The sequence below is a fragment of the Eulemur rufifrons genome, chromosome 30, assembly GCF_041146395.1.
Source record: "Eulemur rufifrons isolate Redbay chromosome 30, OSU_ERuf_1, whole genome shotgun sequence".
Taxonomy (NCBI): Eukaryota; Metazoa; Chordata; class Mammalia; order Primates; family Lemuridae; genus Eulemur; species Eulemur rufifrons.
The window spans coordinates 17,209,292-17,222,236 of NC_091012.1; the positions used below are offsets into that span (position 1 = coordinate 17,209,292).

Sequence of the window (12,945 nt, forward strand, 5' to 3'; positions counted from 1 at the left end):
TATGTTAAACTTTTAAAATTATTTATAAATGTAACTCAAAATAGATTCTTGCTGGATTTGACTATAGGTATTATATCAAAGGTAGCATTTTATCACCCATTCTTCAAACATTGTCTGTGGAAGTTAAGAGCGTACAATGGGTTTCCTATAGAGCCACACATAGATACCACACAGGCAGTTTATAAAGTATAAGAAATGTCTTTTTTTTTTTTTTTTTTTTTAGACAGAGTCTCACTCTGTTGCCCGGGCTAGCGTGAGTGCCGTGGCATCAGTCTAGCTCACAGCAACCTCAAACTCCTGGGCTTAAGCGATCCTACTGCCTCAGCCTCCCGAGTAGCTGGGACTACAGGCATGCGCCACCATGCCCGGCTAATTTTTTGTATATATATATATATATATATATATATATATATATATATATTAGTTGTCCATATAATTTCTTTCTATTTTTAGTAGAGACAGGGTCTCACTCTTGCTCAGGCTGGTCTTGAACTCCTGACCTCGAGCGATCCACCCGCCTCGGCCTCCCAGAGTGCTAGCATTACAGGCGTGAGCCACCGTGCCCGGCCAAGAAATGTCTTAATGCTTCATCACTTGACATTTTCTTTACTTTTTTATTGATACATAATAATTGTACATATTCATGGAGTACATGTTATATTTTGATACAAGCATATAACATATAATGATCAAATCAGGGTAATTGGGACATGATTCACCTGAAACATTTATCATTGCTTTCTGTTGCGAACATTTGAAGACTTGTAGCTATTTTGAAATATAATAAATTATTGTTAACTATAGTTGCCCTATTGCACTATTGAACACTAGAACTTTTTCCTTATATTTAACAGTATTACCCATTAACCAACACCTCTTCATTACTCCTTCCCGCCACCCTTACCAAGACCATTCTATTCACTACACCATTCTATTCACTACCTCCATGAGATCAATTATTTTTAGGTCCCATATAGGAGTGTAAAAATGAAATATTTGTCTTTCTGTGCCTGGCTTATTTCACTTAAAATAATGTCCTCCAGATACATCCGTGTTTCTACAAATGACAAAATTTCCTTCTTTTCATGGCTAAATAACACTCCATTGTGTACATACACATCTTTCATATCCATTCATCCCTTGATAAACACTTAAGCTGATTCCACATTTTAGCCATTGTGAATAATGCTGCAATAAACACCGAAGTGCAAATATCTCTGGTTACATTTTATGTCTTTGCCTCACCCAACCGAGGTTTAGAGGCATGCCCTTCTGCTCTACAATACTCACCATGTTCATGCCCATTAGTTGTGAGTTTACCTCCCCTAACCCCCTACTCCCTGGAGAATATTACTACCATTATCACTTGACATTTTAACCAAAGAAAAAACCACACTTTTATAGGTTTAACTTACTGTGACATTTTCTTCTGGTTTTTTTTTTTTTTTTTTTTCTTCAGGTATCTCCAGGGCAGCTTATTAGAAAGGGTAATCTGAACTTTTGTACCCTCATAATAAGCTGAAATTAAAAAAATAAATAAATAAATAAATAAAAAATAAAAGTAAATTAAAAAAATAAAAAAAAAGAAAGGACAGCTCATGCTCAATGGTGTTTCCAGAAAACAACGCAGTCAACCAGCCTAACCATAGAACAGTAAAATAGTGAGTACAACTAGGTTCCCAAGGGCAGATGACAGACCCCCTTATACTAAAAGCATCCCAGCCATCCTCAGTCATTTCAGCCATTTGGCTGTCCTTTTTCAGGGATCAGTTTGAGAAATTGATATCAATTATATATTAATTTCAAGGGCCTACATATGAATTTTCAATTTCTGTTTTAATCTTAGACTGCGTAGAGGAAGGGAAAGCCAGTTACCAAATAAGCAATTCCAGAAAAAGTGTAGCTCTTTATGTGATGCATTTACCTTACGATAATGTTGAGCATAATGAAAAGGAGAGGTGGTATTTATTGGAAGTTTCTGAAGAAAAAATATTTCTTTATGAGTTATCAGCCTGAAGTAATGCATACTACTTTGGAAACTGTTCTTGGAAGAAGGAACAGCTTGTCTTACATTGGCAGCCAAATGTATCTGCATTGATATATACCTAATCAAGCATGAGCACCTTTGAGGTGCACAATCACAGATATACTTTGAAAACACCCTAAGATGAACCATTCAAGTTTATTGAAAAGGCATTAACAACAAAAATAAGCCCCATTGGGTTGTCCTTTGAACATTATTAACACATTGGATTACAAGTGTTGATATTCAGAACACAGTTTGGAAAATGCTACTTTAGAATATCAATGTCCTTATCCCCATTTTTACAGTTAAAAATATAACTAGCTTATAAACTTAATTTTGTTTCTAATGTACTAGTTTTTTGCTAATTTAATTATCTGTAACTGCTACATTGAATTAAAAATTGCAAGTTTACACTCATAATAATGTCACTTTCCTCTTTCATTTATAACAATAGTCATGATCAAATTGTGTTTCAGATAAACCGGATCCTGACTCTGCCCAAAGTCGTGGGTTCTGGTACCTTATTAAGCAATCACTAAATGCTTTTGTTCAGACAAGGCCCTAAATCTATGAGTAAAAAACCACTCTACTTTGGCTAGAGTCCCAGCGTTTTTTGAATTCAGATGATTCTGATGTTTCCATATGTAATACAAAAGTAGTTTCAAAGATTAACCTTGCTCAAACAAGTACATTTTATGCTTTTTTCCTCCCTAACTTAGTCTAATTTTTAGAAGTCTCCCTTTGGAAGTACAGTAAGTTTTAATTTGCTGTCATTAAGTTTTAGAAATGATATATGACATATTCACTGTTGGTGAAAGAAAGGTTTCTTGAGAAAATTAATAGGAAAAATTGGCTTTTAGGAAAGATTTTGAAAAACGTGTGAGGGGGTAGTATTGCTTGTTCTCAGTGGGAGAGGTGAGACGTTAGAATCACTTATGCAACATTTTTCAAAATACGTATCTGCAAATATGCATCTTCTCACCTCCACCTTCCCTCCATGTCTAGGCACTCACAAGCCCTTTAGGAAAATGGGGAAGAATGTGAGGCAGAATTACATGCGCAAAACATCCCAGGTGATTCTGATCTCAACCCTAAAGCAATCATTCCCAAGCTTTGCTGGACATTGGCATCACCTGGGAACTTTAAAATAATTCTGATGCCCAAGTCATATCCGATGCCAACTAAGTCAGAATGCCTCAAGTTGAAAGTCAGGCTGTTTTTAAAGTTCTTCAGATAATTTCTGTGTGCAGTAAAGGAGGGACAATGCTGCTTACTTTGCATGTAGGAGGATGCACTGTTCCTATCGGTGGGACTTTGGGCAGGTCAGATTTAAGCCTTGGTTTCCTTACCTGTAAAATGAGTTGAGTTAAATGTCCTGTGAGGTTGGGTGGTCCTTTCCATCTTATAACTTCAAATTCTGTGATTTTGAAATCAATTTGGAGACAAAACTGCTGGAAGCATTATATTAATAAAAGTGTCCATCTTATATGCTAATAATGTTACAGGCTTTTTAAAAAGTGCTAACAGTATATAGACCTACTTTTAACAATCTGATTTGCCTTTCCTCAATTATTTTGAGCCTCATTTTAGACATTGGGGGCAAATGGAAACATATAACTTACCAAAGAGAACCCTTTGTTTTCTAACACACAACATCTGTGGATAACAGAAATACAGTAACAGAGTGAGTTCTCTCTGTTCATTAATATTTCATTTAAAATATTTGGGAAATGGCTACCCTTAATATTATCCTGTGCAGTATTATGCTGCACTGTTAACACTGCTTGTTTTGGGATAGCTATATCTGTCATTGGTTTTGCACTTATATTTTCGCACTTATATTTACTAACAAATTTTTCAATAATTATTGCAAAAACGACATTAAATGTTTTTATTTGGTATAAAGCTCTTTCATTATTTACTTTTAGAGCTAAAATGGAAAACAGGAAGGTAAGTGATAGTGAACTAAATCAACTGAAATTCAAGGCCTAACAATTTAAAATAAACAAAATTGCTATATGATTTAAATTTAAGCATGTGTACAAATAGATATAACTTTCACAGGATGAAAGAGTCTATGAGTAGAAGAGCAAATGACAGGGAAAATAAGTAATAATTAATATATTCCAATAATCAACAGAAACCTGTCTTCTAACAGCATATTGCTTAGCATGTTGGCTCCCCTATTTTTGCTAAAAGCCAAAGAATTAAAACAAAGGGGAAAGTGCCCACATGGTACTGTTTTAAAATAGAGAATTGTAGAGCCCCTGGGAATGTTCCCCCTACCACTTTTTAAAAATTGTCTTCAGACATAACAAATGATAAAATATGTGGTTAAAAATATTTTTTTCCTCCACATTGTGACTTTAGTAATACATTACCACATAAATAACAGGTGAAATTTTTAAGCTGTCTTGTTTTTCCAGCTAATTACTTTGCATGATATCAAGTTTAGTAGTAGGTCATAACTATAGACATAGGCTGTAGTGTTCTTACTAGAGTACTGAAGCAAACCATTTGCAGCTTTGTTGGTCCTTAAGATTCTTTTATTGCTTAAATTATTGAGGATCACAAACAGTAAGTTTTTCATGTCAATTATATTGGTATTTACTGTATTAGAAATTAAAATTGAGAATTAAAAAATATGCTTAATTTAGCTTTCTGAACCTTGGGATCCTTGATATTTTCAGCTAGATAATTCTTTATTGTGGAATGTGTCCTGTGCATTGTAGAATGTTTAGAAGCACCACTAGGAGCCAGCAGTAACTTCCCCCAGGTTGTGACAACAAAAAATGTCCCCTGGGGGACAAAATCACCCATGACTGACAACCACATTGTTAACATAAATAATATTTTTCACAAAAATAACTCTTCTTCTGCAACAAAAACATTGGTAAAAAGTGTGTTTTATTTACATTTTTTGCAAATCTCTAGTGTCTGGCTAACTAGAAGACAGCTGGATTCTCATATCTGTCTTTGCAATTTGTTTTGAAGAGACAATAAGATGATGACCTAGCCTCATGCAAATATATAGTTGGGATAAAGGTGTATTTTTAAAGCTTTCAGATGATTGTGGGTTTTTTTTAATACTACAACAAAACTCCACAAGTCCTAGTTCCTTAGTTGCAATGGAGTTTTGCATATGAATGCATTTGTGACATTAATACTCATTAATCTATATTGCACAATAAATGAATATTTTCCTCTCAGTTGGAGGGAAGATTTGCTTTTTTTATTATTGGCACCAATCTTATAAAAACATTACATATTGAAAAGCAGTCAGGTTCACAGTAGATGGTATAAGTTTTCCTTCTACTGTAATCTTAGTACTATTTTTTGCTTAAAAGTTTGAGTTTTATTATTGGCAACAAATGCTTGTTATTTTCCTTGAAGTGAAAGTCTCACCTTGTTCATTTCTGAGAATAAAAGTCGGTTGTACTTTCAAACAAAAATGGTGTTCTCTGAAAAAAGTGGCTTGTCCAGCTCAGAATTTAATCACAAGCACTTTTGCTTAGCACAGCCATGCTGCAGCATGCAGGAGTGCTTTAAGTGCACATTTCACTTATTCCAAATATTAAAAAGGTCAAGATTTAATAACACCATTAACTTTTACTAATTCATAAAGGACATTCTTAAATAAAGCAGGCTTTTTTTTTTCTGCAAGGAGGAGTGAAGAATAGAATGACTAGTGTAACTTGGTACCACTGCCTTGATTCATGCTGAGAAACCAACAGTTTTACCCATGTATACTTTTATACAGTCATTGCAAATGTCATTGAATAAGCAGGCAATGTCTTGTCATTCTTATAAGAACAGTTTTGACCTTATGGGCCTCCTGGAAAAGGGTTTAGGGGATCTCCAGAGGTTGGCACACCACAATCATAGAATCACTGGTTTAAGTGAGTGCTTTAAAATAATGCTCATGTTAGTTTTATGAACTTTTAAAGTTCATCAAAGACGGTTCTCTTAAAATAAAAAAAAAAGCATTTAAGTTTTTAACTCAGACTACTTAAAAGAAACAAGAAATCCATGATAAAATGATAATAGAACTAAAGTGAGGAAAAACCTGGGATATCTGAATCTCATATTCAGATTCAATAAAGTTCTAAAGACTTTATTGCCCAACACTACTGCTTTGTAAAATGCTCTTGGTGTTCCAGTACAAGGTTAGAGATGTGAAACTATATTTGGTTTATTACCATTACCTGTCAGGGAGGGTCAATACTTAAGGGCAACTCTGGCAGGTCACTGTAGAAGACTCCAGACAACAGGATTGATGTGCTGAGTAAAAAGAGGTCAGGAACCCTCTGGAGGCCAGAAGCCAGGAGGAGAATTTGTAAAGCTGTTTGCTTTGTTGAAGGTTACCCATCTCCCTCCACTCCCCCTCACTCCCAGCAGATATTTTACTAAGATATTAACAATTCCTGGATTAATTTGTAAGTGAACATTGTTATTTACAGAGATGCAGATAGATACTTTTCCATGAGAAGTCACAGCCACTCACAGTATTACTTTTTTGAGGCTATATGTTTCTCTTCTAGAGTTGTGTTTATACCATACTGAAATCAAAATCATCATTCTTTAAGTCTTCTTCCCCAACTCATGCGGTACATAATCATCTTATAAAAGGAGTGCTGTAAAAAGGACATGCTAGAGTAAGAACTGACTTGTAGGTTCCTTTAATTATTGAGCTAAGTGAGTAAATGTACCATCTAAATTCAAGAAAATGTATCTTTTTGAAAGATAAGTTTCAACAGCATCAAACAATATAAATATTTATCACTAGTCCTGACATGAATTACGTCTATAAAAAGAATTAGAAAATAATTTATCTATTAAAATTAAGAAAACTAAAAATTCATTTCCTCAGCACATAGTAACCACTTTTGTGTGCTCAGTAGACACATGTGCCTAGTGACAATTGTACTGGACAGTGCAGGCTTAGAGCCTGGTGTTTACAGGAAACTAAAAATGTTTTTTTCAAAGTTTATTGCAGATAAGCATGACATATGATCATATAAGACTTTGAGCCTAAAAATACCTTAAATTTCCATAGGTTCTGTCAGGAGGAAGTAGAAAGGAACATAAAAATTTTCTGAGCATGCTCAGTGCCAATTTCTTGGGCATGTCTAATGCCAATTTCCAATGAATGGTGATGAGCAATGAACCATTATAGTATTTAAGTTCTCAGTGTTTATATTTAAAAGCCTAAAAGACATGTCACCCAACGAAAATCATTCTAAGAGATACAAGGGCAGAAATGTGAAAACTGATCTATTAAGAGTACTTAAATTTTTTTCTTCAATAGATTCTTATATTGCATCTTTTCTTCTTTCTGTGAGGAAATATTCTGGAGGAATATTTCAGAGATGATCCTGAACCAAACTTATTTACACATATGTTCATATTTTTTCAGTGACACAAAGCTAACAGCTCCAGGTGCATTGATAGGTTTTGTAAGATATTTCTTATTTATAAAGCATCTTTAGAAATAAAAGTAGATTCCTGAAATTAACATCTGAATTTTAAGAAAAAAAATCTATCAAAGGAAAGTAAATACATGCGTACGAGTTTAATAATCATTATGGTTTAAGATATTGCCATTGTTTTTCTCATCACAAAACAATTGCTATTAAGTACAGCAAGATAAATGCCACGGAGTATTACTCAGCTATAAGAAATAACAGTGATATAGAATCCCTTTTGTTTTCCTAGAGAGAGTTGGAACCCATTCTATTAAGTGAAGTATCCCAAGAATGGAAAAATAATCACCACATGTACTCACCAGCAAGCTGGTTTCCCTGATCATCACCTAAGTGCACATTTGGGAATAACACCAATTGGGTATCCGACAGAGGTGGGGGGTGGGGAGAGGGGATGGGTGTATGCCTACATGATGAGTGTGATGCGCACTGTCTGGGGAATGGACACACTTGAAGCTCTGACTCAGGGGGATGGGGGGGCAAGGGCAATATATATAACCTGAGCTTTTGTACCCCCATAATAAGCTGAAATAAAAAAAATAAAAATTACAGCAAGAGAGATTTCTGGATTCTCCCCCAACAACCCATTGCCCAAATGAACCTGCAGTGCACACACACACACACGCACACACAGCATGCTGCGGGGATGGGGAGCAGTAATAAAACCATCTGCTCCATAGGCAGAGACTGAGTAGAGTGTAGGTATAAACTGAGTCACAGACTATATTCCCCAGGCATTCTGATGTGTGTTGTGACTGAGAACTCCTTCCTTAAAGTGTTTGTTCCTTGGATCATGGGTGTTAATCTTTTCCTGATGACTTCTTTTGCCTGCTCAGGAAGTTGCCCAGGAATATGGTACAAGTAGAACTTGGACAAACACTTTGCCAGTTAGCTTGGTAACTATAGCTGTGTCCTGACAGTTGCATCATTTATGCAGAATTCCTGTGTTAAGTATTCATCATTTGGAATGACAAATCCTATTCAAGTACTTGGGATTGTTTTTCTCCTCCCCACAGCAAACCTGTAAAGAGAAGTCAAACTGCATGACCCAGAGGGACAGAATACTTAGGTCAGTACCTACTCCTGTAGCATCCAGCAAGGGTTTAGGAGAGGAGGCTTCTGCTGTGCACTTGAATAGAAACCCCTCAATGGGCACTGGATCAGACACAGGCCTTTCCATGAAGCTGCAAGCCATTTGGGGACACTTAGCACCTGCTGGAGAGAAGCATGGGTGGTGCTTCCACATGCGGAGAGATAAGCCATGCAGGAGGGAGAGCTGGGTTGGGAGACGGGGAAGTTCATTGCAAACAAGGGAAGCTTGATGTGCCTATGAAATAGCAGAGGGGTCCTGTGTAGTCACCATTTAGATATATGGGACTGGAGCAGGAATCTGAGCTAGCGGTAAGGAATGAAGAGTAAGAGTAGCTGTTCACATGTAGAGAAAGTCTATAGAATAAAAGGACAGAGCATAGATCTGTAAGGACTATCATAATTTAAGGACAAGTCCCCAGAGGGGCAGGTAGAATGGGAGGAGGAAAACTAGGAGACATAAGATAAAAGGCGACAAGATAAGAGAGGCTATGGTCATAATGCTAATGCTGCCAAGAAGTTGCTAAGTGATGGGATAGAGGAGAGCACAGGTGGAACAAAGTTCTTGCCTTTATGAGCTGATGATCTAGTGAGGAAGACATTAAGTATTTTTTCAGGTATACAAATATCCCAGGTGGTGGGAAATACCAAGAAGACAAAGCAGAGAACGAGATACAGTGATTGGAGGTGCTCACTATTTTAGGTAAAATCATCAGAAAGAGCCTCTCCTGATAGGCCACATTTGAACAGTGACCTGACCAAAGTGAGGAAGGTAAGGAGCTCCGGCATTACACCCGGTGGAAAGAGTGCCAAGACTCTGAGACAGGAATGTGTTTCATGTGTGTTCAAGGAACAAACAGCAAGGTGGCCAGTGGGGTCAGAGTGAGGAATCAGGGAAAGAAGGAGGAGAGGAGGTTACATGGGCAAGGCTGTAGCTCAGTGGTCCCCAGACTTATTGGCACCAGGGACCATTTTCATGGAAGACTATTTTTCCATGGACTGTGGGGGTGGGGGCATGATGGTATTGGGATGATTCAAATGCATTACATTTATTGTGTACTTTATTTCTGTTATTATTACATTGTAATATATAAAAAAATAATTATACAATTCACTATAGGTTGGGAAGCCCTGCCGTAGCTCACAGGGCCTTGTGGCTTTCAGGGCATGGGAAGAAGTTTGGTTTTTAATCCAGTTTGATGGTAACTTTTGGTAGATCTTGAGCAGGGGAGTGCAGTGCCTTAATTTAAGAGGTTATGCTGACTGCTCAGGGGAGAGTAGACCATAGTTGGGAGTCAGAATGTAGGCAGAGAAGAGGGTTAGGAAGAAAGTCTGGTGATAAAACTGAGCAGTGACAAATGGTGGCTCAGAATGAAAAGCGGACAGACTCCTGATGGAGGAATTGCTCACAGGTTGGATCAGGGTAACTCATGTAGGTATTTGCCCCAGCAACTAGTCAATGGCAATGCCCTTTCCATTATTAGGGCAGATGTGGGGAGTTGTGTGTTTGGAAAAAGAGCTCTGCTTTAGAAGTGTGAAGACACGAGAGACATTGGCAAGAGGAGTCTCAGGAGAGTGACAGTGACAGGGGGCAGATGGAGTGGATTAAGAAGAGACAGGAGATGAGAAGCTGGAACCAGAGCATGATTCTGTGAGCAAATGAGTGGAACATCTCGGGAGTTGTGGGGAATGGGATGGGAACAAAGGGGACACATTCATCTTGGGGAAAATCTCTGGCAGAGAGGGGGAAAGTGTTCAAAGAGAGGTAATTGTTGGAACAGTGATCTGCAGAAGTGGGATGGAATTGACTGCATTGATAGGAGAGTTAGCTTCAGTGAAAAAAAAAATACATCTCTGGGCTGTTTTCAACGTGATCATGATGAATGACCTTTTCCATGTGTTGAATTCAGTTTGCTAATATTTTGTTGAGAATAATGCACCTATGTTTATCAGAGACATTGGTCTGTCATTGTTGTTGTGGTGTCTTTGTCTAATTTTGGTATCAGGTAATACTGGCTTCATAGGATGAGTTTGAATGTATTCTTCTTCCTTGATTTTTTGAAATAATTACAATAGGATTGTATTAATTTTTAAAAATCTTTTGTATAATTCAGCAGTGAAGCCATCAGGTTCTGGGATTTTCTGTGATGGAAGATTTTTTATTAGTACTTCTACAAGTATATTAAATACTTGTTAAATAGACATTAAAATATATTTAATATATTATCATAAATACATGTATACTTTAATATATCAAATACATTTAATCAATATAAAACATAAATATATATTATATATATTTTTATTGCACCCTTGAACAATCCAATCTTTTTGAATGTACATGGAAATTTCACCAAAATTGAGCATATGATGAATGGCAGAGTAAGCCTTAAAAAATTCCAAATGATTTAAATTGATTAGAGTGTACTTTCTTTACCTAAATATAATTTACTTAGAAAATCAGTAACAAAAATACTAGAAATGCCAAATTTCTTTGAACTTAAGCTAATTGTTTTAAGGCTGTTAATATATTACAGACAATATCATATTTTAAATAAGAAAATATGTACATCAAGTAGTTCAAGAAACTCCAAGAGAATAAACACATATTCATACCAACGCACATGATCATCAAATTGTAGAAAGTCAGAATTTTGAAAGCAGCTAGACAGAAGAGAATCATCCTATACAAATTATTCTCAATGAGATTAACAGCATATTTTTCATCAGAAACAAGGTCTGAAGGGAGTGAATATCATTTGTAAAGTGCTGAAAGAAAAAAATATATATCAATATAGAATTTTATATCCAATAAAGCTTTCCTTTTTCATAAATGAAAAAAAGCTATTGAGATATTCAAAGATGGATAAAACTTAGGAGGTTGTTTGCTAGTAGACCTGCCCTACAAGGAATGCTGAAGGGAGTCCTCTGGCCAGAAATGAAAGGACACTAGACAGAAACTCAAAGTAATATGACGAACAGAGAAATAAACTGCAAGGTAAATATAATAGCCTATACTATTGAATTTTGGCTTATAACTAGTCTTTTTTTTTCATTTCCTATATTATTTAAAAGACAAACATGAATATTTATAAATTCATGTTAATAGGCACACCGTGAATGACAATGTCACTTGTGCAACAATAAGCTAAGGTGGATGTGTAAGAAGCAGAGCTTTTGCATGCTACCAATGCCAAGTTGGTATCTAATCAACCTAGATCTTTTAAATCACATTTTGTCTTTATGTAACTAATAAACATTCCTAAAATTGCCTAAATTTACCATTCTGAGCCATTTCATTCCACCAGGAAGATACAAGTATTTTTTTTCCTCTCTTTAAAAAATTTAAATACCAAAATTACTACATTTAAATAAATAACATTATGATAATGACACCAAAAATTCAAAATAACGCTAACATCCTCTTTCTATTTGCACTGATGCTCTGTACTAATCCCTAGAACACTCTGGAAAGGTCTGGAAAGGAGAACGTTTTGTTCCTCTGGAGTCTGGGCTGAGGCTGGGGGTGGGGGGAGGTTGGAACTTCTCATTCTCTCACTTGTTTCCTTTCCTCTCCTTTTCAATTTTGGTAGGAGATAAGTCAGCCTTAGTTTTGAATTCAGTTCTGAAAGGTCAGGGAAGTTTCTTACTGCAAATCAGAAAACAACCTAAATGTTTCCAGTGCTTAATCACAGGGTGCTTGCTTAGACCCTAGAATTAACATTCAGCTCCCGCTCCATTGGCATGGCTGCTCCCGCCTGGAGTGGGGACAAGTGCAATATAACTGAGAAGACAGCTGGTCAGATGATGCCTTGAGCTGGCGACTAAACCTGCAATAACACACTATGGAGAAATCTGTGATCTTTGTTTGAAAATGCTTGTGATAAGAGACTGAGTTTCCCCCAAAATGTAGTGGTAATGGCTCTGTTGTTTTAAATACACAATACTTAGGAGACTGGTTTTACTTAGAATGGAAAATTTTGCCAGGGACAAAGTTAACACAAAGAAACAAACAACAAAAAACAGCAAGAAAGAGAACAGTTAAGTGCAGCTCGGATGAGACCGGGCAGTTCTTTCCCAGCACCAGCTTGTCCCTGAATTCTCACGGTCACATGCAGCCTCAGCATTAGTCTTCTGTCCTACGCACTGAAATGGAGGTGGATTAAATTCACCAAGCAACTGCTCTAACATGGAAAATCTGCAAGTGTCATAAACTAGCTCCACCTGAACAAGGTAAATAAATAATTCCAAAGGCTGAAAACAACAAAAACACAAAACTACTTTGTTTCTTTTCCCCAAATGAAATCCACATGAAGGTCCTGTATGATTTACAAAATTTCCAGAGTA

At 36.4% G+C, this 12,945-nt stretch overlaps 1 protein-coding gene across 1 annotated transcript in view; it reads right to left on the reverse strand.

The window, feature by feature from the left end:
• The window catches only part of LOC138378802 (zinc finger protein 91-like), a 333,199-nt gene that overhangs the window by 114,521 nt on the left and 205,733 nt on the right, over nt 1–12,945 (reverse strand). The window lies entirely within an intron of this gene.